Below are 25,276 nucleotides of genomic sequence, written 5' to 3' on the forward strand. Positions count from 1 at the left end.
TTTGGCATTGAATGAATTTCTTTTTTAATACTGTTTTATTCCTTTTAATATAATATATTTAAAGATTGCAATCATGGATTTTTTTTTATATAAAATAGCATATTGATGAGCTAGTTTCTTCTTTTTAGATAAAGTTGAAATGATTAATTGTGGATTTTACTATCTGTTGTACATGTATTTATATAGCGCAAATCACCGACACGGTATCTAAGCGCTTGCTTAGGGAACCCGTCCTGGTATTCCCCTGTGAGATACCCCGGCTGGATATCCACAAGGTGAAAGCCAGGCATCCCGCCGCGAGGGGCCGTAGTGGAGATTAAGCAAGCTATTGCCCAGAGTCGCAGAGTGTGACCCCGTGAGTCGAGTAGGCACCGGGGCGAGAGAATTGTCGAGTCCGTGGAATTTTTGAGCACGAGACCCGCCAAGGCGGGGAATCGAACCCTGGTCCACGGCCGATCTCAGCTTCCGGGTCTGCCGCCTCTAACCACTGAGCCACGCTTCTCCACGTTGTGTGGGGGGCAAGTATGTAAATGTCTTTTATGATTGAAAAATATCGAAATAAAGACTATTTTGAATTTGAAATTTGATTAACAAACACTGCTCCCCATAATTGGGGGAGTTTTGAGCCCCTCACTCACCTGGGCCCCAAGGCAACACCACCTGCTTCAGTAATGCTAGCTGCATCCCTGAGTAGCAGTCTGTTTCATGTGCCTCTTTCACCCCTTCCACACCATACCTGGCTATCACTCCAGTCTTGAAACGGGCTCTCTATTCATTTCAGAAAAAATACATCCCACACGTTGACCCCTCTGCAGCAGGGGTTCCCTCTGTTCTAAAGCTAGCCAGGAACATGAGCCCTTATACCCCTTTTGTGAAGGCGTCCATGTGCTAATCATGAATTCCCCCTTGATGCAAAGTAATGCAAGACAACATATAGCAAAACGTTGCGTTGCTTTGGGAAACTACCCAATGCAAATACTTACTTGCTTTGGATAGCAAATCCCAGCATAACATTTTGCATCAGGTTTGCATTACAAAAGTAACACAAATCTATTGTAAAGCATTAGTAAATCTGGTTCATAGTGCAGCACTGCACAGCCTTGCATTACGTTTGGGTACAATCCAGTGCAAATCGTGATTTGCGCTGGATTGTAAATATCAACAAACTGTGTGTCAGGTCTAAGTTAAAAAAGTAACACATACCTGATGCAAAGTCTTTGTAAATCTGGGCCTAAATCATTTTTCTGCAGCCTGTCTTATGCTGTGCGTAATGACATTTTAAATAATAACACATTCACAGTGGTTTCTGCCAAGGGCAGGGACCTTGCAGCACTATAAAAAGAAAAGTCACTATGTCCCACTTCACCAAGCAGGATTCAATTCTGTGAGTCTCAGGTCACACACACAGACATCTGCTGCGGTTGCATTAACCAGCTAAGATTTCACCCTGTAATAGTGCCTTTCCCACGGATTCATTTCTATTTATTTTTCATCTTTAGTGTGTACATTATTTTATATGCAGTTAGTGTGAAGTAAAAAAGACACATCAAATCAGCTACTCAATATTTTGTTCTTTGTAAGCTGGTAGTTGACCCAACCACCACACTGAGTGACTTCTGCCCATGGCACTTAAAATCACAGTTCTGATCAGTGACGGTCCTCCTCTAAGGCGGAGGAACATCGCCCCATTGTCTCGGAGCAGTGTAAAAGAAAAAAGAAAATGATAATTAATAACAGAAGTTCTTATTGTTTTATTTTTAGTGTCCGCCAAATTAGGGCAGGGCAGGGCTTGGCTCCCGTGACGTCGGGGACGAGTGGTTGCTGTATTCTAAAGCGCGCCTTACAGCCTGGGCGGAGAACATGCCCAGGCTCTCATTCCCCTTCGGTGCGCCGAACCATGGCATTCAGCCCAATCACAACGCTGCATTGCATCATTGTGATTGGCTTAGGGGAACCAATCACAACGCTGCATTGCAGCAGTGGGATTGTCTTAGGGTAGCCTGAATGCTTCCTGGTTGAGTAGCGACGGAGAGACGATGTGGAAGAGACAGCTGCTCAGGTAAGTTAATTTAAAATTTTCTTTAAGAAAGCAGACTCTAGCCATGTGGGGGCATTGCGGGAGGCATTCGGCGGGCCTATGCGACATGCGGAACTGGAGCAGGAGCAGCTGGGGAGCTAGAATTCAAAGAGTGAAATGCGTGAGGCCTGTTCATCTTCAGGTGAGGCCTCGCTGGTGACGGCAAGGGGCGGGGCCACCGCAGATGTACTTGTGGCCTCTGAGAAGGGGAGAGGGTAAGGGGTAGCAGCACTGGTTGGTTGGAGAGGCTGTTCCGGGCAACAGAAAAGCATGGGTGAGCAGGGAGGGGTTGGGAAATAAAAGCAGGCATTGGATATTGAAACTCCTACTAAAATAGGAGAGATTGGGCAGATTTAGTGGATTTCAGGCAGCAGTATGCCCAGTTACTACACGAGAGTGGTGAAACCCAGGTACGGGTTTCAACATTGAATAATGGATTATGTTCAAATGGGGTACTACGGGGCGGATGGAAACCCATAGATTAGGACAGGGATAGTTGGTTGAGCAGGGCTCCCTCAAGGGGAAGGGAGCAGTGGCCCCTCATGGTGCAGGATCAGGGGGACAACCCAGAGCCAGATTACTCTGTAGCGGGTGCCATGAAACAGGGGGGGGATTAGTGGATCCAGGGGTGAGGGAGCGGACCCAAGCAAGGACATCCCACCTGCAGTGGCAGCAGCCAAGTTATTTGGAATGAGGATGAGGAGTATGACAAAGGATGATGTACGGGATATATTTGGGCGCCAGGCACGTGGCCATGTTGTAAGTGAAGAAGTTAGGCCCCTGTTGTAACTTCCCTCTTCCCTCCTTCCACCCCTCTCCCCTCCTTCCCCTTTGGTACATCCCACTCTGCCTTCAGGAGTGCGTGTTAGAATGTTCACTGTGAGAGGCAGCCGCCAAGCTGGGAGCACCTGTTAAGCTTTGACTAATAAATCTTACTTGCTGGAACTCACGTTGAGTAGTGAATTATTACTACATTTTGGCGACGAGGACGTGGAGCTGAGCCAGGGTCAGTTAGGTGCCTTCCCCCCTGGATATATGATGCTTGTGCGGAGAATTGAATTGATGAAGTAAGCTCACCAGTTGATGATTGAAGTTCACCGGACAGCGGACACATCGGCACACCAGGCTGTATTCATCGAGGTGTTCCCTTGCGGGGACGTGAGATTCTCGATTCCTGAGCGTAAAAGGAAGTTGGGTGTGAGTCCTCGGTGAAGGAGATCTGGTGCCGTGTAGAAAAGAGGAACGTTCCCTTTTCGTTTGAGGTCTGACTGGCGGTGGTGAATTAGAGGGCAGATTCACCAAGTGTAAAAGAAGAACACAAGTCAACAGGAAGGAATCGGAGCTTAGCCAGGAGCAGTGTGAAGTGTCAGCACTGTAAAACAACGGAGGAATCGATTTCATTCCTGGCACTGAGCGCCCTTTTGCACCTCACTGTGTCCCCTCCGAGGTTTGTGAGGACTGGTGTATGGGCCGGGAGTAGCAGTCGACGCTCGTGAGGGAGAAATAGCTGGTCTTGCTCCGAGGAGTCGCAGGGTTGTTGACGGGAAATTCCTGTTCGGCAACCGTGAAAGAAGAAATAGGACTTCGCATCCCAAGTTACTTCCTGTATGAATACTGGAGTAAAGGAAGAAAGGTGAAGAAATACTTAGGCGATCTCTGGTGTTCCTGTGTGTTGCATCGTATGCAGGAGGATTCACACCATTCCATGAGGTGAGCCTTTTTAAACTGCGTGAGGAAAGAACAGAGGAACAAAGGGGTAGCAAACCTGGGTTCCCACGGAAAAATATCCACTGAAGCAGTGTCTTTAGTGGTTTGAAACGTCTTAGAGGATCAGAGAAGGCGTTGAACCTTCGAAGCCACGTGAGATATAGATCTGAGGCAGTGAAATGGAGCTGCGTGTGGAGATGGCATAGGAAAATAACAGGGTTCCGTGTGGAAAACTAAAACGAAGCTGCGCGTAGAAGCAGTGTGAGGAAATCTTGGAACTGAGGTAGAGTGGTTGGAAGCGGCGTGAGGAGAACCCAAAGGAACAGAGGGAGCGTGGCTAACCTCCAGGGTTCGGTGAGGTAAACTAAACTTCATCAGCGTGGAGAAGCAGCATGAGGAAGATTCAGGACTGAGGCAGCGCTTTGAAGCGGTGAGTGGAGATTTCAGGAGTGAGGTAAACTACAGGGTTTTGTGCAAGTAACTAAACCGCAGCAGTGTGTTGGAGCAGTGTGAGGAAGTTTCAGATCTGAGGTGGTGCCTAGAAGCGGTGAGTGGAGATTCCAGTGGAACAGAGGGAGTGTGACAATCCACAGGGTTTCGTGTTATGAACGGAATTTTAGCAGCAAGTTGTGGCAACTTGAGGAAACCCTCAGCGAATTTTTGATTCCGTGTTTGAAATATAATTGAGGCAACACCGAGCTGTATGAAGTGACTGTGAGGGTCAGGGAAGGCTGTCATCCCTGTGGCCACGCGCGAGAAAAAAGAACTGAGGCAGCGCTTTGAAACAGCGTGCAGCGGCTATGTGAGGAAATCAATGGGGAACAAAGAGTGAAGCGAACCTCTGTTTCCATGTTTAAAATTTAACTGAGGCAGCACCGTGAGCTGTATGAAGTAACTGTGAGGGTCAGGGAAGGCTGTCAATCCCTGTTGCCACGCGCGAAGAGGAACTGAGGCAGCGCTTTGAAACAGTGTGCAGCAGCTGTGTGAGAAAATACCAGAGGAACAAAGAGTGTAGCGAACCTTTGTTTCCGTGTTGGAAAGTTGACTGAGGCGGCACCGTGAGCGGTATGAAGTAACTGTGAGGATCAGGGAAGGCTGCCAATCCCTGTTGCCACGCGTGAAAAGGAGCTGAGGCAGCGCTTTGAAAATGTGCGCAGAAGCTGAATGAAGAAATACCAGAGGAACAAAGATTGTAGTGAACCGTTAGGTCCGAGCTTTGAGTTTTCTGAGGCAGCTTGGTGAGGATCAGAGTAGGCATCTAACCCAAGGAGCCACGCTTGAGTGTGCAAAGCATATTCAGTGAATTCAGGGAGCCCTGCAGGATAATTATAAGTGGAGTTGGAGAAGTGACCTCCAAAGGAAGAGTCCCAGTGGTAACATCCTGCGTATATCATTTAACCAGTTTAAAGGCGCAAGAGAGTCCTACCAAGCGCATTCGTACCGCTATCTTCATGTTTTAAGGCGGAGAATATTTTCACGTGAATTCCCAGAATACAGTTTAGGAACTTGAGGACGGTAAAGGTGCCACGTAATGGAGTAAATATTGACAAAAGGGTCACTCAGAAATTTGTATGAGGACATTTTGATTGTGAGGGATGAATACGGAAAAAACCCAGTGGGTACCATCTTCCAAGGAGGGGTAAAGACAGATATGATCTCGGATTCAGGATCACGTCATAGTTTGATGAGCAAGAGTGTATGGAATAGAGAAGTGGCTAAAAAATATGGAGAAGAACTCAAAGAGGCAAAAATATCCCTAATGACTTATACAGGGGAGGACATCAACGTAAACGGGTACAGAGATATGTATTCAATGCACAAGGGAAATAATACTTGGAGTATCATACATATAACGGAAGGTGGACCCACCAGGCGAGGGGGAAAGGAACAAAAGATATTGAGAACTGCATGTAATAGAGTAAGAAAGGAACACTTGAGTGAGCAGGCACAGATCAGAAGCATGCATGGAACAAAGTGTGAAGCACAGGGGGCTCGTGAGCCGCTATCAAAGGGTTCGATAGCTTTGGAAGGAACTGCAAGAAATGAAGTGCGTGGAAAGGAAGTGGCTAAGGGCAAACGAAAGAAAAAACGAGAGACAGAGCGGCGAAGGATAAAATGTAAGAGTAACCAATGCAATTACAAAGGGACGTGGCAAAGTACCACATCGTCTGAGTCCAAGACCGAAATGATGGAAGAGTATGAAGACAAACATGAACAGGAAAGAGATACAGATCTCCACAGACCGGGACGAGAGGAAGCAGTTAAAGGGAGAGCGGCCGGCACGGATGCAAACAAGGGAAACGCTGTTCGCTCGCACGTTACCGTCAAAAGGTTCGATTGTTGTTCAAGAAGCTACAAGCAATAAAGGACGTGGAAAAGAAGTAGCAAGGGACAAACTAAGGAAAAAACTTGAAATGCACCAAGGGTTGGTGGACGAAAGAGAATTACGTAAGAAATGTAAAAAAAAAAAATACAGAGGAAGGGAAGTTGCGAAAAACGGAGAATTCGAGAGAAAGGTGGAGCGCATTGTAAACGCTAGTAATGAGCGAGAAAAAATGGAATGTAGGAATAACCTCTTAAATCGCAGTGAGGCGAGGCAAAGTACCACACCGGTTGAGTTTGGGACTGAAACAAGGGAAGAATATGTGGACTATGGTGGGCAGAAAAGAGAAAGGGACTTAAGTTTGTCGGAGGATAAGGGTGAGAAGAAAACCAAATACTATCAAAGGCCTTACAGTGGTAAGATGGAGAGTGAAAGTAGGGAAATGCAGAAAATATTAAAAGGTCTCCCACCAAGTGGCCTGTCAGGGAAGAAGGTTCCTTTTGATAATTATTGGTGTAAACAGGAATGTCAAGGCCCAGGATACACTAAGGAGTCCTACCAGGGGAATCAAGGTAGGAAGCAGAAGGACAGACTGAGGTCAGCAGAGACTGATGCTAGTGATCCGGAGCTGTTTGAAATGGAGTCTGGGAAAGGTCTGGACTCTGCTTATGGCCATGGCAAGGAGGGCAGAAGAGGGACCAGACCAGTCATCGTGTACGACATTGAGGGAGAGTCTTACCTTGTCAGAGGGAACAGGCGGGGTGTGTCCGGGCTCCAGTTACTGCCCAAGGAAGAAAACAGCGTTACCGCCTATACACCCTCCCCGAGGGATATGGAAAGACTAGTAGAGGAGTGCTCTACTCCAGGTGGGAAGAATCTGCATAGCATGTTCACATTTAGAGGATCCTAGGGTTAAACTGTTAGTTTGCACCCCTTCTCTGCCGTTCACCCATGCCGTGAGACTTATCCCGCAGTTAATAGTAACGCAATGGCGGAGTGGCAGAAGTGGACTTCTAAGGATCGGAGTAACCGGCTACACTTATGGTAGCACCATGGGAGTTCATCCGTGGGGAGAAAGGTTAGGACTTTGTACGGGTCCCAGTGGACCAAAGGAACCTAATGCTCAGGACAACCTTTTAGTCAGTCCTACTCTGTAGTCTAAGTGATGGTTTTATTTGTTGCTGTTCAATTGTTTCCTTATTGCATCCCCAGCTCTCCTTTTCCCTTCCCTTTCTTTTCTTGTCTCCACGTTCACTCTTCCCCATTCCTCCCTTCTCTCTTCCCTCCTCACTCTCCTCTACTTTTTCTCGTCTTTTCCCCGCCTGGGGCGCCGCACTTCCTTTCCTGTTGTTCTCCCTAGGGGGAAAGGTGTGTTGTAACTTCCCTCTTCCCTCCTTCCACCCCTCTCCCCTCCTTCCCCTTTGGTACATCCCACTCTGCCTTCAGGAGTGCGTGTTAGAATGTTCACTGTGAGAGGCAGCCGCCAAGCTGGGAGCACCTGTTAAGCTTTGACTAATAAATCTTACTTGCTGGAACTCACGTTGAGTAGTGAATTATTACTACAGCCCCCTATGAAGGTTTACGGTAGATCAGTTCACGGAGGAACATGGCAGGTGTCGGGCAGAGGTGAGACAGAAGGCCCTGCTCTGGGGCACAATCCTGTATGAGTTCTAGTACAGAAGCCAGTCCTCAGGTGGTGTAGGCAGAAGGGGCACCGGGTGACAGTAAAGGTTCAGTGCTGGGTTGAATTAGGGTGTTTGCAGTCTTGGGTTGTTCTAGCACACCAGGTCTGTTTTATCTCCACAGGTCGTAACGGCACCAGCAGTGGCGGACTCGGGACAGCTCAGTACAGCTCATTGCCCCAGAAGGGAAAGGAAGGTGTGGCCATGTGCAGCTAGCTGGTCTGCGGTGGTGGATAAAAAGATCATCTGGTACGGCCTCGGCTGTGAAACGACCAGGAGGGTGGAGTGCAACACCCCGCAGTCGTGTTTACTGAAGGAGATGTTCAGCATCCGCGAACAGGCTGGAGGGCAGGCAGTGCCCCCCTAGCATAAGTGGGTTCAAAATATGGCAGTGCAACAAGATTAAAGCATGTTAGATTACGAGGATGAGTGCTTGGAGGAAGGTGGATAGCACAAAGAGAATGGGGTGCAGGTTATAGAATGTGGAGGGTGGCAGCAGCAATCGGGGGGGCTACTAATTAATTTGTCCGTAGTATTTTGCAGGGTGCAGGTTTCCAGCACACTCAAGGTGGAAGTGGTGGAATCATGCGGAGAGATGAAGTGGTGAGACAGCAGGCCCAAGAGCAGGTACCGACTTTAATGCCAGGTAAGGCAACGCCACTGTAATGGTATCAGAGGGTGATGAGACAAAGGAGCCTCTAGTCAGCAGGGAGTCCGACTTGAGAAAAGGTCTTTACGTTAAAGACACAAGCGTAGGAACAGACAAACACAATATGAGTGCAAGTGGTTCATAAGGGGGAACAGCAAACAGGGAGTAGAATGGAGTGCTAGATCGACAGAACCACGTATGGAACATCTCTGGTCTTCTGTGAAAGAGAAAGAGAAGTCAGGGGGAGCCAAAAAGGACACAAAATAGGATAGCCAGGTAGAGGATTGAGAGAAGTCAGACAATCCGGAGAGTAAAGAGCTAAAAATAAAGAAATGCCTGATATGGGGACATCAAAACTCTTGGGAGATCACATCATGGCGACCACTAAGGAGTGGATATGGAAAGGAGAATATGTAGAAATGATGAAGCTACTACATAGGGAGCTAAGGTCAAAAGAAGGGTCTAAAGAAGAAGAATTTGAGCTATCCAAGTGGCCATAGGTGCGGTCACCATTGAGAATTGGAAAGCAGCATTCCTTATATGTGCTAGCGTATAATGCATAAAATACCCAGAGAGGTTGGTCGCACTTTTCAAATACATGGTTGTCATTCAAAAATATCAACTAAATTATAGTGGCTATGCATAGGCCCAGTATGATGAAGAGTTCAGGGCCTGTATGGCATTTGACCCAAAGGCCCAATGGGGAGATACTAATATGGACCTAGGGCGGCAGACAATAGGGCCTGCAAAATTTGATAAAATAATTTTTGCGGCTAGCAGGCTACCGATTGTGTATCGGCCCTTTGAGAGCGCCCTGCCTGGGGCGGGGTAAGAGGAGCAGGCAGAAGCAAGGCTAACCAATTGTGAGCTTGTTGGGATTTGAATAAGGGGAGCTGCACAAGGGAATATTGTAAATTACGACATGAATATTTCAAGTGCACAGGTTGACAGGCACTTGTTAACTGCTTCAGGCGGGGGAGGTCCTACCAGTTATTAAACAGGTCAAGGACACTAGCAGGGCCACAATGGGGCACAGCAGGGAAAGGCAGGGGTTTACAGATCAGGGAGGTATGGACAGGTACATGCAGGGAAGGTCTCGTACATTCATTAAAATGTGCAGATTGCCAATTTGGCTTTCCCGTTAAGATAGAAAGGAGGACGCTAGGATTTTGTTGCAAGATATTACTTGGACTTTCAGACTTGGGTACGAGGGCTCATGGGTGAGACACTGGGTAGATTATTTGAAATCAGTTAGCAAGCACGGATAAGTAGTGAGGGATAAACTGCTCAAATAAATTCACAAGAGTAGGATGGCAAGATCTTTTGATGAATGGCCAATGGATGACTTGATTGTGTCCCCCATGGGGTGGTGCTCAAGAAGGAAGCAGGCAAACACAAGTTGATGATGGACATAGCGCTGAAACTTTTCAGACACTCACTCCCAGTCACAGATCTGGGTTGAATCCATCATCGTTCTTTTGCTCACTTTGTCACCAAAGTTCATACACAGCTATATGCAAATCAGTCTTGACCCTGTGCCTCATGGGAACAGTCCAGCCCAAACAGCCAAGCCATGTTTTCCCTGGACCAGAAACAAGCATCCCGGTACCGGTTTCGGGCTAACAGCCCTCATCAGCCATGATAGCTTGAATCCAGTGGCAAAGTCAGCAAAGGACCCATGTTTGGGCATATCCCTGCCAACTTAGGGCGATGAAAGCAAACACAAGTAGATGATGGACAGAGCGCTGAAACTTTTCAGACACTCACCCCTAGTCACAGATGTGGGTGGGCTCACTTCGCAACTTCAAGAAGGAAGCAGGGAAGGTTAGTCTGATTCAACACTACTCATGGCCAAAGGGCCAGTCTGTGAATGGTTTCATACATGAGAAACAGGTTTCGCTCAATTATTCATCTGTCGATGTGGCTTTATCTTTGGTGGAGAAAGTAGGACAGGGGGAGCTTATGGCAATGAGGGACATTAAGTCTGTCTTCAGTTTGTTGTCGGTACACCCAGCTAACTTTCAGCTGCTAGGCATTCAGTTTGAGGGCAAATGGCATGTAGACAAGACACTCCCCACGGGCTGCTCTATATCATGTGCGCTTTTTGAGTGCATCCGCAACTATTAGCAATGGCTGTTCACATACATCATGGGTCATGAGCACACAACGCATTACTTTGATGACTTCTTTTCATGGGTAACCCCTGTTCCGCAGACTGTCAGCATCTTCTGTCAAGTTTCCAGGAACTCATGGGGGACCTTAGGGTGCCCTTCATGCCAGAAAAACACGCAGTCCCACTACGGTTATCTCATTTCTCAGAATCGAAATTCATACAGGTGTAATTGATGCCAGAGGATAAGAAAAGAACCACGCAGCGCCTGCTGGATACGATGTTGTCAAAAGCAAAATTCACTGTGAATGAGGTGCAATACCAGTTCAGACATTTTAATTTTGCATGCAAGGTAGTGAGAATGGGAAAGACTTTCTGTAGGGGGTTGGGGCTGTCCCTTTCAGGTCTGCCATTGCCACACCATCATGTGAGGTTGTCAGCGGGGGTTAAGGAAGACTTGAGGATGAGGCGAGTTTTTCTCCAATCTTTTAAAGGGATTCCCTTAGCAACTTTGACAGAGGTGGACTGGAATGCTGTTGGAACTGGGAGTGTCTGGTTGGTTTGAGGGATGCCCCCAGTCAAGCAGAACTAGTGCTTCAATCAAGGGCAGGTGATTACCCTTGCTGTATAACCCATACTCACCCTTGGGTAGCTTGCCACTGAGCAGTCAGGATTACTACAGAGGCAATGTGTAAAGCAAAGGTACAGCAGCTACTCGCGATCAATACTCTGAGTGTCACAAAAGAGACTTCAATCAGAACGTATGTATAAAACATTTATATTCAACACACAGATTCAATCATTATAACATGACCATCATATACTTTTGGGCATAGAACACATTCAGAAAGATTACTAGCAGTACTAGGCCCACTTGCATTTGGTATGCTATCACTACTATGCACACCATGGACAATTCCTAATGTAACCCCCCCTCCCCAATTGAGAGAAAGTGCTCCTATGCGGTCCACGATATCAAATTGATACACATACTCAAAAATAGATCACTTTTAGCAGCACTGCGAGTCAGAGCCACGCGGGAAACACAATGTCAAAAGGTATTGTGTCTTTGGCAACAATCAATGCATAATGTGTCAATGACAGCCAGTGTCGTGGATCACGGGTGGTCCACACACAATTGCCCACACTCACACACACTCACTCTGCACCACTATGCGGTGCACCCGGTATCAGCCAGTCCGTATGGCAAGCTCTTCCACACACATACGTACTCAGCATTCTAATGCAATACCACCGGTAGCCAGCAGGTCAATGGCTCACCCTCTGCAGACTCCAGGCCCCAAGCTTCCCTCCACCCTCTTGTTCACCCCGATTGTCCTATAACCCCGGATGAAAGATAACCAACCCCGCCTCCCAGACACAGGGCCACACGCAGCCAAAGTCACGCTTAGTCTGGGTCCTCAGGAAGCAGGTGAGAATATGTAACAATTTTAATTAGGAGGTAGACATAAACAAAGGAGAGGTTAGAAGCCACTTGGGAAGTTTACCCACAGATCTCAGAACACCAAGGAGTTACAGATTCTCTTGACCTGCTTCCAAACGGTGGGTTTCTTCAACCCAGTCAATCTCTCTCGCTACTACCTGGCGCCAAGACATCTTTGGAAGGGGCCAGATGTGGAGAGGGCAGTTGGTCTGCCGCGATGAGGGTAAACAAGGGAATAAACAATGAATGGGGAGTAACACTGGGGCACCTCTCAATAGGAGGAGGCGCCTGATCAGTGCACGACGATCTGGTCATGCCCAGGCTCTTGGTGCATGTTGGTATCAGTTGCACCAAGCACTTCAGATTTCGAACATGATGAGTTGCATGATGAGTTGCAAATTCTACGCCTCCTGGGAAAGGAGGCACAATGACCGGTGCACATTAAGTTGGATTGCACCAGGTGATTCTGGTCGGAAACAGCAAAGAGATGCAATTATGTACACTGGAACGCACCACGTCTAGTGCATGATGATACAGCTGCACCAGACCAGTCCAGTCACACACACAGGAACAAGTTCAGCAAAGTCACAAGAGATAGAATGAGGCACTACTTCAGGTACACCCCCAACTCTGAGGATCACACCCTGGAATTTGGAAACCGCATGCAATGAGCACGCAATGACCATGCAGTCGGCATGTAACAGGAATGAGATGTGGCATGATAGACGAAACTGGCCGCTCAGGGTTCCGCAATCAATGACTCCGCTCACCACTAACTAGACGCTTATGAGTGTCGGGGTCCTTGCAGTGCAGAAACCCACGTCTTAGATGTTGGTGAAGTTTCTGGGCTCCGCACTAGACAATCCGGTCTCCAGACACAAGTCTTAGTTCCACGCTCACACCATGATACCCGTTGACATTCAGTGGGCAGTGTGGGCACTTGGTAGGGCACCACCCTCCAAATGTCACAGGTAGATGCTGTAGGTCCATTGCGGGAGGTCTTTAATGTCCCTGAGATGTCCGAGAGATCTGGAGGCCCACGGTTGAGCACACACTTCAGGGTGCCACACTCAGCAGGTCCTCGACCCAGGCCACTCCCTACTCGGACAGTTATTTTCCATGTGCACAACAGAGTTCTCTGACAATGTGCACCACACAGTTCGGGTTCTCTGATCCCTCGTCCTCACAAGCGTATCCCACCCTTTGCTGAAGGATGGCACCCGTAGTGTACTGTCATGTGTCTTTGAAGTTAGGGGTGGGTTAGTGGTTTCCCCTTTGAACCACAGATGTCTCCCCTAAATTGTAGGCCTGTCTGCATTGAGACAGTGGAATGCAAATCTTAATCTTAAGTGGGACCATGACCCGACCCTGAAAGGCTAAGTGTCACAACCTCTATCTTCAAACTATTTAAGTAGGCCCTCAAATGGCAGAGATCTGCCATCCTTATGGGATGCCCATAGTTTAAGGCTGTCGATTGGGGAATGCACATATGTGCTTCCCCTGAACCCTGGTGTCCACTAAAGCCAGACACCATGGTCCAGAGACTCTTGGAGCATAGAAATGTCCATAGTGGCATTTCTAAGCGAGTCATGCCAAAAACCCCTTTACCAATGGAAAGGGTTTGACACTGAAAGTCCATTGATCTGAAACATCATGAGGCTGCTCCACTGCAATCCACTATTGCAGTCCAAAGTAATGTCAACCAATTCCCCATGTTAACCTATGGGAAGAGAAGGTAGTGCAAACGCACATAGATGTTCCTCACTACCTAGGCGCACGTGCGCTATTGCGCACACCGTTCTGCAATGGCAGGAGGGACACATAGTTCCGAGCATCAGTGGTGCAAGTGCGCCCGCGCTAGACTGCACAGCAGACTGGATACAGGTTTAAGTGATACATGTGTCTGTGCTCACTCATCAGCCTGTGTAGGCAGAAGGCACACGCAATCACAGGCAACATAGGTGCAGCTGCGTATTCACAGCGGCCTACAATGGCATGCTGCCCATGCGTTTACCCACGATAAATACCAGGGCTCACCCACCGGTCTGCAATGAAAGATTGGCCTGTGTTTCAGAACATGGAATGAGCGCCACTTCCCAAAATGGATAGGAAGGGCGTGCACAATTTCACGCGGCAAGGAGAGGCTGGCCACATGGCTTACCCATGCCCTAGCATCTTTGGTGCAGGGGCGCACACACCACCCTGCTTGGGACACATTTCCAAAACAGCGTCAGGGCCGGTTCGCACACCTCTGTCTGTGTTGGCAGACCAGCCCATGTTCCGGAACAGCTTGTCAGTGCCTCTCCCTAAGCTGTGTAGAGAGGTACATGCACTTCCAAACGACCTTGACAGTGAGAAGATGCGCAGAGCCCTGAGGCCACTCCAGAGAATTGTCAACACCCCCGGAGTATCCATGGATAGAGCCGATCTCTAAGGCAGGAGAAGCCCTATTCTGGGGGGGGGGGTTCCTCACTAACTGGGCAGGGAACATCCATATGTGTCCGCCCAGCCTTCAGCCTACCACCCTCCCCGGTGCCCGTCAGAGCTTTTCTGGGGGAGTGCCCCCAGGGTATAGTACGACCCACTCAGGGTTGGCTGAGGCTTAAGTGATGCCAATTTAGGCATGGGCACCCCACAGGCCTGTCCAGGCAGACCCGATATAGGGTTGACAACTATCCAGTGGGCGGCACACTCAGTGCTGCATCCCACACCTAGCCAATGCCATACTCGCCCCGGGTATGTGGTGTACCTGTTTACAGGGCGCACATAGGTACGGCACCCACAATCCATCATACACACACACCCAGCCAATGCGGGCGAGGCCAGTGTGCACTCCTTCCCTCTGCCGCACGGGGTGAAGGTGCCCAGGTTCCTAAGGTTATGAAGAGAGAGTCGACAACGGAGGAAAAAGCTAAAAGGTTTGGGCCAATAGTCACTTCAGGGCCACAGAACCCCCCCGCCCCCGTGATGCCCAAACCCGCAAATAACACACAGACACAAGTGTTAAGTTTGGGAAAATTTGCTGCAGGTTTATTACATACAACATATGTAATGATGGTGGGTTATCTTACGGGCGATCCAAGGGCAGGCCGCATTCTCGCCACCTGCCCGCCTGTTGAGCCAATCAGCATAGTGGCGAACCACCCAACTGCTGCACAATTATAATTATACTACACACGCCCCTTGCAGGGCGTGACTAGGCAAACCCCCGGCTGCACAGGCCCACAACCGCCCGAAGGACTACTGGGGCGCCGACACGAGTTCCTGCGCCTCCCATGAGGTGACAGGTTAGGCTCTGGCACCCCTATGTGCCCGCTGAAGTACAGTGTTTGCACCTCTCTTCTTCCGGATTGCCCAGTAACTCCGCCTGCAACGAAAAAAGAACACATTAAAACTCCCCATGGAGCCCCCCTCAAGCCGACACTCTGGGTTTGAGGTAGGGTGGGGAAAGAGTGTCCCGACGTTGAAGCGCGACGTCCGGAGCAGCAAAGAGGGTTCCAAGATGGTGCCCAGGGGTCAAATACCCCCCTGAGGCTCCTCCTAGCCGCCCCGGACGTGCGTCAGCAGCCCGCCTCCTACTGGGCGCTTCCTGCCCGGCGAGGAGTGGCTGGCCACAAGGGGCGAGGTCAGCCCTACGCGACTAGGAGCCCGCCCTCCTGATGGCCACTGCGTGGCCTCGGGCAAGCGCATTTCCCTTAAGGAGTAACGATTTTTTCAGATGCTTCAGGAGGTTTTGCATTTGGCCTTTGTTTGGAGGGTTATTGGTGCCTGGAGGAATGGCCGCAATCATGTAAACGGGGCGGCAGCAGCATTACATTTTTAGAATTGTTTCCCCTGGTGGTAGCGGTGACATTGGTGGGGAAGCAGCTAGCATACAGGAAGGTTCTTTTGTGGATAGATAACATGTCACTGGTACAGGTAGTCAACAGACTGTCAGCGAGGGATACACAACTATTGAAGTTGTTGAGAGTCTTTGTGTGGAAATGCCTACAACTTGATGTTGTATTCAGAGCCAGACATGTGCCCGGTGTGGACATTGAAATTGTGGATTCTTTGTCTAGTTCACAGTGTGAGAGATTTCATAAACTGGCCATGGTGACGGACAGAGTCAGGACGAGATTGCCTCAAGACTAACGGACAGTAGGGGGAAAAGGATGCTTCAATTGGTAGAGGATTCGCTAGCAGTATTCACGAGGACCGCGTATTCCCAGGCTTGGGCTGAGTTCTTAGTGGAGGTGGGGTCTCAGAGGAGGACAGATTCATGGACTAGAGTGGAGGATGTAGTTAAATTCATCATGAGATTGATTACAAAAGGACAGTCGAGGGTGTCAATTTCAGGGAAGGTGGTTGGTGTTGCCTTTATGGGTAAAATGTGGTGGGGCTATGGCACTTCCACAGGCGAGCTTGGCAAGAGGATCTTGCAAGGGTGGTCCAGAAAGAGAGGTCAGTTGGGTTCCAAGAGGAGGCCTTGACTTTGTGCATCTTATGCAAAGTGCTTACGGTCCTGCTGGGAATTTGTCGCACGGACAGTGAGACAGTGTTGGTTTCCACATAAATGACGTGGATGTTTTTTGGCATGTTTTGAGTGTCTGAGATTTTGCCAGCTAAGGGAACCTGGGTGAGCCTCTGGGAGGAGCTTAGTGTGTGTGAGGAAGTGCTAAGGGTTTTGGCTTTACAAGTCCAAAACTGATCAAAGGGGTCAGACCAAGAGTGTTCTGCTAGCTGTTTACCCTGGTACCAAATTTTGCCCAGTCCGATGGGGGTTGGCTCTCAAACCACCATCTGTATGGGAGGAGAGGGTCTTTCAAGACGAGGCTAGTGAGCCAGGGTCTGCTCTCCATCTGTTGACGATATTGCTCAAAGCTCTGGCGCTCACTGGCCTGGATGCAAGGGGTCTGGGTACACATTCTTTTTGGACCGGGATAGTTACAGAACCGTGTACGGCTGGAGCCAGGAAATGATAATGGGTTTGGGAAGATGGTCATCCAACTGTTTTCAACGTTAAAGTTAGAGGGGGTAGGGGATTTGCTGAGAGACGTTCAAGTTGTCAAATTTTGTTTCTGTTTTGCATGTTCTGTTTCCGGGCCCTTGGTGGTCAGTTTGAATATCTGGATTGTGTGCCACTCCTTGGTAAAGTGGGGCGGGCCTAGTCCAGTTGGCACGGGTCAAATTTGGGCTTTAATGTGGGCAATTACACTACCACTTGGCACGGAAAGGGGGCATGAGATGGAGAGAGTTAATATCATGTTTGAACAGGCTGTTGGTTGGGGGTAGGTGCCCAGACATTTTGCTGTTACATTTAGGTGAGAACGATTTGGTGATACGGAAAGGTTTTGCTTTACTGAAAGATATGAAGGAGGACTTGAAGGAAATCGGCAGACATTGGGTAGTCTGCCATGTCCTTCGGGCGGAGTTCGTACCTAGGAGAGTTTGGTGAGGGGCACATCACCCTTCAGCTATAGACAAGGCCAGGAGAAAGATCCTTTTGTAGGAAGGTTGGTGAAGTTAGGGTGGAACACACTGATTGGCGTTATAAGGACATCAAATTTTTCCGGCTGGCAGGGTACATTTGTCCTTCATGGGCATGGGGCTGTATTTGCTGTTGCTGGTTTTGGCTAGGTATTAAACATCCATTAGATCTAAGTGGACGGGGGGGGGCTGAAAGGGAACAGGTAGTTAAGGACACGCTGGGACGAGCCAGGAAGTTAAAGGTACTCTAGGAAGGTTAATTGATTAGAGGGTATTAGTTGTAGTAAAGTGGTTGGGAAGTTTATAGGTCACAGTTGCAGTTCAGTAGCTCTGGAGCAAGTACACCAGTAGCGGCTCGTGGAGGGTGTGCCGGGGGAGGTGAGGCGGGGGAGGGGCAGGGTAGGGGGTAGTAAACTCCAGCTCACGGCCAACCGGAGTAATGTGAACAAATAAATAAATAAAATTAATGTCATTGCACGTGCTGAAAAGCATTTGCCAACCAGAGACACATGCTGCGTGCATACAGGCAGGCACTCGCAGACTGTTACCTACTCTCTCACAGACAAACCTTGGAAGAGGGCGTAGTACACGCACCACAGAATTCCCTTACAAAGAAGACGTGTTTCATGTGTAATGGCAACACAGCTGTCCAGTGTAAATAGTACTGTTATAACTGTCAATGAAAGTTTGTTTTAGCGTGTTACTATATGTGCAACCAGAATAAAATTAAGTGAGAATGAGGCATATTCCGTAACCACGGCCTGTCAGTTTAAGGACTGCTGAGCCTGATTTTGTCTCTGCTAGCACCTGCTGCCACAACAGACTCTGGGCAAATGCATTTGAGGCGGGCCCACCGCTCACGGGGTGATCTATATGCCAGAGGTACAACGTGCACGTGCTTAGACAGCACTCCGCAATGGACGATTTCCCCATAGTGACGCAGCTCCAGGGGGAGGAGTCTTCTGTCCTGCAATGTTTACAGTGCTCTTGGGCCTGCTCGGAAGTCAGTAGATTTTGCAGCATGCCTGCCTCTCCAAGGGCGATAACGCTCGGGCCAGATATACAGAAGTCTTCTGAAGGGCATGTTTTGTTTATGCATTTATTTGAAAACCCTTCCCTCTTACAGTGAGACACAAGAAATTGCAGTGCACAACAAGGTCCCTTACGAAAAAGAGGTGTTGTTAATTAGGGCACTAACAAAGACAAGTGCTTCACAGGACAGAGAATCAACACTGAACCAGTGACGAAGGAGGACAAGATGGGGCCGCACAGAAAGCAAAATTGGCAAAGCCAATAAGTCTGACTCTTGCCTATACAAAATCTATATCCTTGCTCAATTTTTTTATCCATGATGTACAGCAGCGCAGCTGCAGTGCAGCATTGATAAATTTAAAAAGTAAATTAAAAAAGAGCCGTGGCGTAGTCAACGCTCGCAGCGTCATGGCTTTTTTTTTTTTATTACTTTGAACCACATAGCAGAGTTGTTGCTGTACAACATTAATTAAAAAACATTGTCAAAGCCAAATATTAGTAAATGATTTTTAAAATAAAGCTAGGACGCGGTCAATGCCACTGGCCACGTCATAGGGTTATTTTAACTTTTGCATTCTGTGTCGCTGTTCTTTTGTGCAACAAATAATAGGTGTGATTTGCCTTGTTATTCATAACAAAAGCACACATCTAAGCTTGGAGTAATCACGGCATCTAAGGAATGTCAGAGTGTTCACTCTTAGTGGACTGGTGACAGTAAGAGTTCAAGTGTGGAAGTAAACGTGTCAACTGGGGTGGGCGGGGCTAGACTACAAAGGAACAAAGTCAGTCATTAAGGACTGCGTTTTCTTTGGAAATCAGTTACTCACCTCAACCCAGGCCAGAATACATCTAAAAATTGCAGTTATGACGCACGCGGCCGTGCACCACAAGGCACCCAACTACCTCGCTCAAAAGCTGTCTATATCAGGAGGTTCGAGATCCAATAGGAGTACAAAAAATCTACTCCTGAAACCTCGTAGATTCCGGAAAGTGAAAACCTACAAGCGCTCCTTCTCAGGAATGGCACCCAGGATCTGGAATGCGCTCCCTCCTGAAATCAGGCTGATCCCCTCCACTTCACTCTTCAAGAAAGAGGTGAAAACCATCCTTCTGGCCAAGATCTCCTGATCGTTATAGATGCTGGTTCAGAGACTCTTCATTGCTTGTATCACTGCGCAATATCCCCTGGCACTATACTCTACTTGTTGGGGGCACCACTACGCTACTCTCTTACTACCGACCAAGATGTGATACACGTTGGTTTACTGAATCACCTGTACACCTCTGTAGTGGGATCAATGACCTGTGCTGTCCTATATTACTTCCTTACCTGACTGTATATGGATTGGTTTTATGTATGTTTTTATTAACCTTGTTATTACCATGCTATTGACTATTATGCTGTTCCCATTATCTCTGTTGACTCCTACTGCCCCTACCCTGTCTTTGTAAAGCGCTCTGATATCTGTAAGGATCCTGTTCGCGCTATATAAAACTTTGAATAAATAAATAAATAAATAAATAAACCCAACTGTTTGGGTCGTCCTAGTCTCTCATCCCAAAATAAAAGTGCTATGAGATGGCCATCGCTAGCCGGATCGCAGCACTTGTCTTAAGGCTTGCCGAATCATAGAGCTTTTTTAAAATGTTTGGGAGTGGGGGGGAGGCTACACATAGGGATGGAGGGTGTGTTTGGGGACGACATTGACAACGGAGGGGATGGGAAAAAGCACTATGAAATGGCCAGCACTGGCTGTATCATAGCCCTTTAAAAAAATGTATCATGAAGTAAGAGGGGGCTGGCTTGCAATAGGGCGTAAGGTGGAGTCGGGGCAGCAATGACAATTGAGGGTGGGAGGGAGGGGAGTGGAGCAAACAAACAGGAAACAGAGGGTGGAGGAGAGGCTGGGGTAAGCAACACCATTAAAATCAATTGAAGGAGAGGGGAAGGAGGAGGGGAAGGACAAACAACATGAGGGATGGCTGAAGGGAGCAGCAAGCCAACGGACAACAGGGAGGCGGCAACCACCACCATGGAGAGCAGAAGGGGAGAAGCCAACACCTCGGAGAGTGGGAGGGAAACAAGGCAAAAAAGTAAGCAAGCTGGAAGACAGTTAGTAGTAAAGTAGAAAAATAGTACCTCATTCCAAGGACAAGCAGCAGAAGGACACTAATAAACATATTAATTATTACTTCGTCCATGCTCCGTTGAAGGGACAGACACACTAACATTTAGTGAAAGTGGTACTGACTGACCAATAAGAAGCATGTAAATAAGAGTGACGATGAAGCCAACCAGTGGTAAGTAATGGGCGTGTGCTAAGCCCTTTTACGTTTTTTTGCTAAAAAGATCTTGTGTGCGACAGTGCAGCTCTTTCTCAGGCGAGACTTAATAACAGACACTGCATTGTGCCACACACATTAATTTCTCCAACCAACTTTCATTGCAAAGCAGTGTTGCTTGCTTGAAATATTTCCAAAATGCAGTTATTTTGATTTAGTTCACTGTAGTATATCGAACTGCAGGAACACACGAGTTTAGAGTAAGCAATTTTAAATACAGGTATTATGTCTCAATGACAATCTGCCAAAAATGGAATATGGGTCAAGTAAAAATTAAATCGTCGTTAAATACCTACAGCATCTTCCGACCACAGAATACACAATCATAATGGGAAAGAAATAAAAAAATAGCTCAGGGAGCACACTGGAAGTCGCAATCAGTGTATAAGTAAAATGTATATTACACGTGTAAAATCGCAGTCACGGACATGCACTAGATTTCCTAGAAGCGACGTTCTGGCCTTATAAACACCTTAACTGCAGTAGAGCAATGGTAGAGCTCTTAGCAGGCGTGGCCCCTTGGCATGTAGACGCACTTCCCACACACAGTGAGCGCACCCTTTATGCACACAGCGGAACGCCCTTCCCACACTCACCCACACCTGACTAAGACCTTCCATAGTTTCGAAGAAAGCTGAAAACCTACTTGTAGTTCAAGCACAATTCCAGTGGGGTGTAAATGGCGTTATAAGCCCTACTGCAAGCAAGGAAAATGGTTCTACTATTGCAGCTAGGGAAAATGTGAAAAGAGAAATAACATAAAAATCCTGATTTAACGGGGTAAAGGAGGGAGCGGGTGTCGGTGTGGGTGCCGGAGTCCCCCCCAACTGCAGAATTGTGCCTAAAAAGCAACATTTACAGAGGATGGGAAGGGATAAAGAAACCACACGGAAGGAAATGTAGGTGACCTTGGTGCGTGACCTCTAAATTCCTTTCAATTACATTGGTAGAAAAACTTTGGCAAAAATGAAACCACTTTTGCTTTTATCAAAAGAGGGTTCCGTTTTCAACAGTTTCTATGGCAACTGCCGGTACAAGAAAAACATTTGGGCCTACAGGGAGCAGACGATTCGCCACTCTCAAGATGATGGATGAACAAATTAACCCCGAAAGTAGGTGGTGTTTTCGCCACTACAAGCCAGAAAGGCCTGATCACTGAACACAGCTTTTCGTTTTTGCCACAAATCAACAATGATAATTAGAATTGGTTTCTTCAAATACCATTGAGCAGCCGTGGCCTCTTCATTGGAATTTGGTCTATGTGCAGGCGACTTACTGCATTTTTCAACAAATACAAGACCCTGGAAACGCCACATTATTTTAACAATACCATTCAAAATATTTGACATGCAATACGCTATTAAACAAAAAGTGTGTTTTAAATACAACATACGGTATAAATAACAGGATCATCTTTATTAAATCGCGTTAAACTGCCGTGCTTCCAATACAAAGCCACATTCTAAATGTAAAACTTGAGCTCTCTCTGACTCGAAGGCTCAGCCCTACCAAGAATGCAGTCCTATGCCCACTCCAAGCCAGAATATAACCCCAGCATGACGATGGCTATACTGAGGATTATTATGATGATGGGAACTAGACACCAGAAGACCTTCAGGATGCCAGTGGCCTGTACTCCTCGCCAGTCAATGGAATATCCTCTAATCAGGCTATGGCCACTAAAGACTCCGCCTCCTTTGCCAAAGTCATGAGGATGGCGAAGAAAGTCCTGGATCTCAACCTGCATCGGCAGGAAGTTGAAACAAATATCTTGACGGAGTTCCTGAATCCAGTACAGATTAGCCAGGAACCTCTTTTGCCCTTTAATGAGGCCTTCACTGATACACTGTTGGGCAACTGGGTGAAGCCAGGATATTGCCCTCCAGTGAACAGGCAAGTGGCAAGACGAAATAGCCTGCTGCTAGGGACCCTGATTTTCTGCTTCAACGGCCCCCCGTGGGGAGTTTAGTAGTACAGGCATCCACTAGCCGCCTGAACCAAAACTCGTTACCTACCACCCCACCCGACAGTGAATTAAACAGCTGGAGACATTATAGAAACAAGTATTCTCATGTACCAGTCTTGACTCATGCCTCTTGGGACGGTACTCGCACACATTGATCTCCCAAATAACCCTTTTTAGACTCTTCCCTCTTCTATGCCTCCTTTGAATCATCCCAAAACTCATCTTACTACCATGATTTTCCAAATAACACTTTCTAGACTCCTTCCTCTTCTATCCCTCCTTTATTCTATTTGATCCAACTAAAAGAGTCACATGTCCAAAGCTCCAATGAACTTATTACCCCTATACTAATCCACCACTAATCCAGTTTGGGTTCTGTAGCATACCACTCACTGAAAAGAGCTTCAACGCCTTGTCAGGGGTAGTAAGCGCTATATAAATACAATTAGAATATTGAAAAGGGATTGAAGACTGGGTTCTTGTCATTCTTGTCATCGTCAGAGTTAACTATATAAAGCCACAGACAGGTATGTGTAGATCTTTTTGCCTTTGGCTGCCCAAGGATCCTGTATTTGAATATTTTTAAATGGTATCTGCTTCTTTCAGAACACATCATTGACAATTCTGAAAATAAAAAGCACGTTTTTCATATTAAAATAAAACACTAGTTTATGAAAGCAAAAAGCCCAGAAGTGCGGACAAATGCAGCGACAGAGCCGCACCCATGAAGTGCACTTTGGAAAGATGGGGATCAATGAGGGCCAGGGGACTGTCACAGTGCCAGGGCAGCGGCTGCACTTGGGGCCCAGAATCCGTTGGCCCCTCAGCACTTGAACCAGCAGTAGTGCAGGTATCGTGGCACAGTATCGGTAGGTGCCTCAGTACCTGAATCAGCAGTAGGGGACTCTGATGGTGAAGTGCAGCAGCTGTACTCAGGGTAGAGTATCGACAGGCCCTCTTTGTACCGAGGCAGCGGTGGGGGCTCAGATGGTGCAGTGCAGCGGGTGTACTCGGGGTACAGTATCGGTAGGTGCCTCAGTACCTGAATCGTAGTAGGGGACTCGGACAGTGCAGGGCAGCAGCTGTACTCAGGGTATAGTATTGGTTGCCACTCAGGACCTGAATTAGCGTTAGGGGACTCAAAGGGCACAGGACAGCGGGTGTACTCGGGGTACAGGATCTCTAGGCCCCTCAGTACCTGAATCAGCGGTGGGGGGCTCAGACGGTGCAGTGCACAGGGTGTACTCGGGGTATAGTATCGGTAGGCGTCTCAGTACCTGGAGCTCGAAGCCTGCTGTGCTGCTGGAGGAGTGCCCGCGGAGTGCTGTCGGTGCTGGCTGCAGGCTCCACACCCTCCTCTGAAGTTCGCCGGAGTGCAGGGCTGGGCCTTGACTAGACCTTTTTATCACCTACGTTGCTATCTTTGTGGCATAATCTGAGCTGCCTGTAAAGCCCCTCCCACAGGAGTTCCCAGTTAGTCCTTATCACCCTTCTCATTGTCACACTATCAATGAGCTCTGGACTTTTGACTTTGGCCCAGGCAGGTAATAACTAATGATCTCTCTATCTCTCTCCCTCGCTCTCGCTCTCTCTCTCCTCTCCCTCTCTCTCTCTTCCTCCATGTCTGATTCCTTGTTTCACCCCTTCCCTTTGCCCTTCTCTAACAGGCTCCACATTGAGCTGCCACAGAAATGAAGCCGTAAGGTATAGATATCCATGCTCCTCATGTACAGGATAGAGAGAAGATGCATTCACAATTAAAGCAGAGATCTTCACAAGCACACGATGTTTGCAATGTCTTTTATTCACCCGAGTGTGTATCCAGTGTGCATGAAGACTGTACCACTCACCTAGGTATGCAGCCGTATACAACATCTGGACCAGCAGCCCCGTGATTTGAGACAAGTGGCCCAATGAGCAGACTCCTACATACCCAACTCAGTGCCCCCGCCCCCAGGTGCACCTTGCCCCACAGCTCTCCAGCCGCAACTGGTCTGGAGACTCAACCTTCCAGACTAGGGAAAGTCACAAATGCAGGGACTACAGACTTTTTTGGACTGACCTTTATTTCACACTACACCCCCAAGGACGCCCATTACACAGCAGCAATTTGTTACGCTTGTTCTGGCTAAAGTAACTTCTGTAAAGTTCCCCCATATTCCATAAAATGCCTCCCTTGGATGCTACAGTCACCACATGGGAAAGAGCTGGCCTCAGAGATGCCATCCTGCGTGCATCTTTCAGGAATAGGGCATCGAGCTGTAAAAGCTCCACCCACCAACATACCGCTATGTCCTACTGTCACAAAAGCCCAGCATGCAACACAGATGTGTCCTGAGAGGTGCACCACCCACGACCAGATTCCAAGCGCATCAAATTCAGCAAACTCTCTAGAAGTATTATGCGTGAATGTAGTGTAAAGTAATGTAAACTAGTACAAAGTCATACGCCGCGTGGAACATCTCGCGCATGGA

At 48.0% G+C, this 25,276-nt stretch overlaps 1 protein-coding gene across 1 annotated transcript in view; it reads right to left on the minus strand.

The window, feature by feature from the left end:
• Window positions 1–24,297, minus strand: part of CKMT1A (creatine kinase, mitochondrial 1A) — a 118,317-nt gene extending 94,020 nt beyond the window's left edge. The window contains exon 1 of the mRNA XM_078683287.1: window positions 24,080–24,297. The gene's annotated coding sequence lies outside the window, so the exon portion shown is untranslated. The remainder of the gene's footprint in view (window positions 1–24,079) is intronic.
• Window positions 24,298–25,276: the final 979 nt, after the last annotated feature.

This window comes from Lissotriton helveticus, chromosome 3_1 (assembly GCF_964261635.1).
Source record: "Lissotriton helveticus chromosome 3_1, aLisHel1.1, whole genome shotgun sequence".
In the NCBI taxonomy this organism is placed as follows: Eukaryota; Metazoa; Chordata; class Amphibia; order Caudata; family Salamandridae; genus Lissotriton; species Lissotriton helveticus.